General features: G+C 39.1%; 1 pseudogene; it reads left to right on the forward strand.

Annotated features, from left to right (window-relative positions):
- Positions 1 to 936: 936 nt before the first annotated feature.
- LOC112825648 (RNA-binding motif protein, X chromosome-like) lies at positions 937 to 2,463 on the forward strand (annotated as a pseudogene).
- The last annotated feature ends 3,140 nt before the right edge of the window (positions 2,464 to 5,603 follow it).

A 5,603-nucleotide genomic window follows, 5' to 3' on the forward strand; every position in this document is an offset into this window, starting at 1 on the left:
TAGAGGGAAGGGGATTCTAGGAAATGTAATTTTAGCCTAACTACATTGATATGGTACAGAACCATCACAAGTTCCATACTATCAACTGAACATTCATTTTTACCTAGACTTTATGTAGACTTCAGCTGAGCACACAGTTATACCTTGATTGTCCTGCCCATTCTGTTTCCCAATCATAGGCTTCGCCTAAAAGCATTGCATCAGCAAACCACTTGCGCAAGCATTCTATTTTGGTCTCTGCCTCTAGGTAACACAAACTAAAGCAGTCCCCATCATGCTAATGGAGACAGGGAGCTGTTGATGGCTATTTTTTTAATTGGAGGTAAGCCAACTAGAAAGGTGACATGAGGTACTTACTGAATCAAGATGCCAAAGGCTTTAAGGTGCACTAAAAGAAAAAAGAAATACTGCTAATTTAAATTATAAAGCAATGCTTCCTGATCACTTAAAATTATTCTTTTACATTTGTTGAAAAAACTACTTTTAGAATTAAACATTGATTTCTATCAGTTATCATTTTTCTACATACATTAAAAAAGATTTTTTTTTTTTAAGATTTTATTTATTTATTTGAGAGAGAGAGAATGAGAGACAGAGAGCATGAGAGGGAGGAGGGTCAGAGGGAGAAGCAGACTCCCCGCCGAGCAGGAAGCCCGATGTGGGACTCGATCCCGGGACTCCAGGATCATGACCTGAGCCGAAGGCAGTTGCCCAACCAACTGAGCCACCCAGGCGCCCAAAAAAGAATTTAATGAAAATAAAATGGCTAAGGTATTTTCTCAAAACTTCTTCATATGAAGTACCCAAAATTGAGTCATTTCTTAACTTGGAATGGTCAATATCTATGATTTGACATACTAAATCTTTGTCCATGCCCTCAAGAATGTTGGTAATACATTTCTTAAAGAACTGATAAAAGCTCAAAGCCAGCTCGTTGCGCAGTAATGCTAGCGGCTTCCCTATTCCGCTCTCGGAACCGGCAGCACTCCCTCGTGCTGAGCTGCTACGAAGCCCCTGCCGGCGAGCTCGTAGGAGCTTGGAACCGTTGTCACCCCTCCGTGTCTCACCAGGGGGAAAAAATGGTTGAAGCAGATCGCCCAGGAAAGCTTTTCATTGGTGGCCTCAATACAGAAACAAATGAAAAAGCCCTTGAAGCAGTATTTGGCAAATATGGACGAATAGTGGAAGTTCTATTGATGAAAGATCGTGAAACCAACAAATCGAGAGGATTTGCTTTTGTCACCTTTGAGAGCCCAGCAGATGCTAAGGATGCAGCCAGAGACATGAATGGAAAGTCCTTAGATGGAAAAGCCATCAAAGTAGAACAGGCCACTAAACCATCATTTGAAAGTGGTAGACGTGGACCACCTCCACCTCCAAGAAGCAGAGGCCCTCCAAGAGGTCTTAAAGGCGGAAGAGGAGGAAGTGGAGGAACCAGGGGACCTCCCTCACGTGGAGGGCACATGGATGATGGTGGCTATTCCATGAATTTTAACATGAGTTCTTCCAGGGGACCACTTCCAGTAAAAAGAGGACCACCACCACGAAGTGGTGGTCCTCCTCCTAAAAGATCTGCCCCTTCAGGACCAGTTTGCAGCAGCAGTGGAATGGGAGGAAGAGCTCCTGTGTCACGCGGAAGAGATAGTTATGGAGGCCCACCTCGACGGGAACCCCTGCCGTCTCGTAGAGATGTTTATTTGTCCCCAAGAGATGATGGATACTCTACTAAAGACAGCTATTCAAGCAGAGATTACCCAAGTTCTCGTGATACAAGAGATTATGCACCACCACCAAGAGATTATACTTACCGTGATTATGGTCATTCCAGTTCACGTGATGACTACCCATCGAGAGGCTATAGTGATAGAGATGGCTATGGTCGTGATCGTGACTATTCAGATCATCCAAGTGGAGGTTCCTACAGAGATTCATATGAGAGTTATGGTAACTCACGTAGTGCTCCACCTACACGAGGGCCCCGCCATCTTATGGTGGAAGCAGTCGCTATGATGATTACAGCAGCTCACGTGACGGATATGGTGGAAGTCGAGACAGTTACTCAAGCAGCCGAAGTGATCTCTACTCAAGTGGTCGTGATCGGGTTGGCAGACAAGAAAGAGGGCTTCCCCCTTCTATGGAAAGGGGGTACCCTCCTCCACGTGATTCCTACAGCAGTTCAAGCCGCGGAGCACCAAGAGGTGGTGGCCGTGGAGGAAGCCGATCTGATAGAGGGGGAGGCAGAAGCAGATATTAAAAACAAACAAAACTTTGGACCAAAATCCCTGTTCAAAGAAACAAACAAAAAAGTGGAACCTTTTCTGTCATAACTACCCAAGGACTACTAAAAGGAAAAATTGTGTTACTTTTTTTTTTTAATTTCCTGTTAAGTTCCCCTTCCATAATTTTTATGTTCTTGTGAGGGAAAAAAAAGTAAAACCTGTTTAATCTTAAAAAAAAAAAAAAGCTCAAAGCCATTAGTGCTCAAAAGCTAGATGTGCAGTCGTGTAAAGCTAGACTACTTTTCCACCTTCTCTTTAAGAATGTTGTTCTACCGTTGTTCTTGGGTTATTATTTTTTCTTTTTTATTAAGATTTTCTTTATTTATTTGACAGAGAGATAGAGAGAGAGCATAAGTAGACAGAGAGGCAGGCCGAGGGAGAGGGAGAAGCAGGCTCTCCACTGAGCCCGGAACCCAATGCAGGGCTCAATCCCAGGACCCTGGGATCATGACCTGAGCTGAAGGCAGCCATTAACTGACTGAGCCACCCAGGCACCCCGGGTTATTATTTTTTCTAAGTCACTGACATCTGTGCAAGTTATGATACTGAGACACTTGAGATTTGGGCAAAAAAGACACTAATAACATCATGACTGCCACCTGGCTGGCAGTGATTGGAAGAAGCATTCTGATTGCAAACAAGTTAAAATAAGAGAAGTTGAGTGATTAGAATCAATAAACTATGGTACCTGAGGAGGAATTGAAAATGGACAGGTAATAATTAGGAAATGGATTCCGTGGCATTGGGGTTAATTTAGACAAAAGATGACAAGGACTGGTACGAGAAGATTAACTATAAATAAGAGGAGGGATTTGAGTTGCATTTAAGATGCAAAACTAGCATGGATATTTAAGGTAAAAAATCCTAAATGAAGATATTCTTGATTCATATATATTAAAGATTCTAGAGATTATTATACCAAATAACACAGCTTTACAAATGGGAATGTATATAAAGACTGAAGCTCATAATCACAAGGTTAAAGAACTTTTTGTGATTTTACAGTTCTTAATGAATTTGTAGATTTATATAGATTTAGTTGAATCTGTTGTCAATATTAGGGTGTTAGAGTAACTCCCACACAAATGATTTCCATTTATTAACTAAGCAATGATGTTGGGCCTCAGCTTCTGAACAGACTCCTATCTACAAATAGCTTAGGGAGTCCTGTTCTAAAACAATATACTTATGAAATATAATAATATTTTGAAATTCAGTGCAAATTTGTTCTTCTATTCAGTTATTATTATGGTTTAGATTTATTCTCTTCCACTTCATGATTAAATAGACAAATTTTACCTTGAAATGTCTCTGTTATTTTTTCTTTTTATGCATTTTAGTTATTTGAAGAAAACATCTTATTTGCATTAATAATACCTCCAGATATGTGTATGTGTCTAAATCAATTACCAAGCAATACTGCTTTGGTTATTTCAATATTTTTACAATAATTAAATTCAACCTTTAAAACTTCAAAGACTTTGATTGCCATAACATATACTTCAAAGCAGACTGTTTGACAAAAACATAATTTTATTGGCAATATCTATTCCTAACACAGTTTTTAAAGTTATTTATAATTTGTTTACTTTGCACCCTGTTTCACCATGCATTTTAATGTAAAACATGATTTTTTAATTTTTTTTTTTTTTAGAGAGGGAGAGAAAGAGGGAGAGAGAGAATCTTAAGCAGGCTCCATGCCTAGTGTGGAGTCTGACTTGGAGCTTGTTGTCTCACAACCCTGAGATCATGACCTGAGCCAAAATCAAGAGTCAGGCGCTTAACCCACTTGCTACCCAGGCACCCCTGTAAAATATGATTCTTTGGAGAAACTGCATGATCAAAATTTGAAACACCAAATTTATTGTTGGTTAACATATTAAGATAGGGTGAAAAATGTAGGTCTCCCATCATCCCCTCACATCATTTATGATTACAACCTGTAGGTGAGCCAAGTAGATAACTCACAATCTTAAACAAAAAACTAAGCTGAATAAAGCCTCGTGTTTGGAAATTGTCAATTCTTGCAGATATCGTTCACTTGGTTTCAAAAATAAGCTGTAAAGCATCTGTTAAGAATCAAATGATTTCCATCTGTCACCACATGCGTGTGTCATGCATATATTTATGTAAGTGTTTTTTAATTCTCACAATTTCAAATATACGTAAGAGAAAAGAAAGTGGTGTCATAAACCGATATACTCACCTTCCAGCTTCAGTATTATCAACATTTAGTCATTCATAGTTTAATATAACATTTTCTATTACAATTATTATTAACTACCACCACCACCACCATTTGAAGACCAGCGTTATACGCTAGTGTATCAGTGAAAGTTCTTAATTGTAAGCAGTAGAAGAAAACTCGCTAATTTAAGTGGGAAAGAAGGTTACTTGATAAAAATAAAATATAGAAGGATCAAAAAATTCTTGGAGATAAAACATTCAGGAACACTGCCAAAAATCACAGTAGAGCTTCCTTAATCACCACTGAAAATTAAGTGTAGCTTCCATCTTTACCATAATCTTGCCAAATAAATTTGACGTCAGCCTTTATTCTATAAGCCTCTAGCTTCAGTGATGTGATTAGCAACATCTAGCACACATGCCTCTGCATAAACTGGTAACTAGCTTCTGTGGTGGGAGGTATTCTAAGAATCACAATGTGGGACATTTCTTAACTGTAGAAAACTAACGCAGGTGCTGGAAGACAAAAGAGGAGCACTAAGCATTCCATTCAGGCACTGGGCTGCATATTTTACATGCATTCTTAGTCAAATTTGCCTATAAGTCTCTTATCCTCACTTTAGAGAGAAAGTGATTAAAGTTAAATAACTTTCCCAAGGTTATACAGTCACTAAATACTGAAATTTGGATGTCAATAAAGGTCTATCTGCTCCGAAGTCTGTGTTAAGGACTGCACTGATTTTAAATTTTTAAAGAAGCTATTTACAAAAGCCATCTACTGCAATCAAATTCGGCATCTTGCAGTAAGACAGTGATGGTCAAGGAGAATGTTCAGGTAACTTGTCCAAAGTCCTATCACAAACAACCCCAGAGCAGACTACCTGAAAGGAGTTTGATAAATGATGGTCCCTACAATTATGCATGCAGCCTACTGATTGTGAAGAAACTGGTATCCCCAAATTCAGAGTCCATCTTAACTATTAAGTTTATTCTAGAATTTACTCAGGATACCAGAACTGTAAGACAGATAAACTGTCTAAAACAACCAACCAAAACGCCAGAGAACAAAATGGTAATGGCCCTTAGCCTGAGATTGACAGGAGGCAAGACATCCATCTCTTCCCAAGGAAGGACACT

The sequence above is a fragment of the Callorhinus ursinus genome, unplaced genomic scaffold (genome assembly GCF_003265705.2).
Source record: "Callorhinus ursinus isolate GAN/ISIS: 27379988/994484 unplaced genomic scaffold, GSC_fseal_2.0 scaffold1, whole genome shotgun sequence".
Taxonomy (NCBI): domain Eukaryota; kingdom Metazoa; phylum Chordata; class Mammalia; order Carnivora; family Otariidae; genus Callorhinus; species Callorhinus ursinus.